A 1,202-nucleotide genomic window follows, 5' to 3' on the forward strand; every position below is an offset into this window, starting at 1 on the left:
TCTCTGGAGAAGGATATCATGTTTGGTAAAGTGGAGGGTTGGAAGAAAAAGAGGAAGATCCCCAACGAGATGGATTGGTACAGTTGCAGCAGCAATGGGCTCAAAGTAGCAATAATTATGAGTTTGGCACAAGTCTGGGCAGTGCTTCATTCTGTTGTGCATAGGGCCGCTGTGATTTGGTACCAAGTCGATGGCACCTAACAACAATGACAAACTCCAGATCTTTGCATATTTCAGTATAATACTTGATGCTGTCTTCTCACGCTGCCTTTTGAAATTTCCTGTTAAGCTCTTTTACTTCCTCATATCTTCTATTAAATATTTATCTGCGCTCTTTCCAATCTTGCAAGATGGTGGGTGAAAAGGCTAAGAAGACAGCTACCAAGGTGAAGAAGCCTGAAGTCAAAAAAGCAGATGCCAGTGGCAAAGCTAAGAAGGCTAACCTCAAGGGCCAAAAAACCAAGCAGGGGAAGCCACACTGAAGCTGAAATAATGTTCTAGTCTGAGGAATTAGTAGGTATTCCCAATCGGTCATGTATTCCAGAAAGTCCATTTATAACAGGAAGTATTCAGCTGCTAAAATCCAGGTTGAAAAGAAGAAGGAGAAGGTTCTTGCTACTGTGACAAAGCCAGTTGGTGGTGACAAGATTGGTGGTACCCGAGTGGTTAAACACCACAAAATGCCTAGGTATTACCCAACTGAAGATGTGCCTAGGAAGCTGTTGAGCCATGGCAAAAAACCCTTCAGTCAGCATGTCAGGAGACTGTTGTCCAGCATCACACCCAGGACCATTCTGATCATCCTCACTGAACACCATTAAGGCAAGAGAGTGGTTTTCCTGAAGCTGCTGGCCAGTGCTTTGCTTCTTGGAACTGGACCTCTGTCCCGCAATCAAGTTCCTATGTGTAGAACACACCAGAAATTTGTCATTGCCACCTCCACCAAAATTGATATCAGTGGTGTGAAGATCTCCAAACATCTCACGGACGCTTACTTCAAGAAGAAGCTGCGGAAGCCCAGACACCAAGAAGGTGAGATCTTCGACACTGAGAAAGAGGATCAGAAAGCTGTGGACTCACAAATTATGCCAAAAATCAAAGCCATTCCTCAGCTCCAAAGTTACCTGTGTGCTGTGTTTCTCTCACACATGGAATTTATCCTCACAAATTAGTATTCTAGATTTCTTGCAAAGAAAGAACCT

At 43.8% G+C, this 1,202-nt stretch overlaps 1 pseudogene; it reads left to right on the plus strand.

The window, feature by feature from the left end:
• Window positions 1-350: 350 nt before the first annotated feature.
• LOC102816067 lies at window positions 351-1,180 on the plus strand (annotated as a pseudogene).
• Window positions 1,181-1,202: the final 22 nt, after the last annotated feature.

The sequence above is a fragment of the Chrysochloris asiatica genome, unplaced genomic scaffold (assembly GCF_000296735.1).
Source record: "Chrysochloris asiatica unplaced genomic scaffold, ChrAsi1.0 scaffold00035, whole genome shotgun sequence".
NCBI classification, from domain to species: Eukaryota; Metazoa; Chordata; class Mammalia; order Afrosoricida; family Chrysochloridae; genus Chrysochloris; species Chrysochloris asiatica.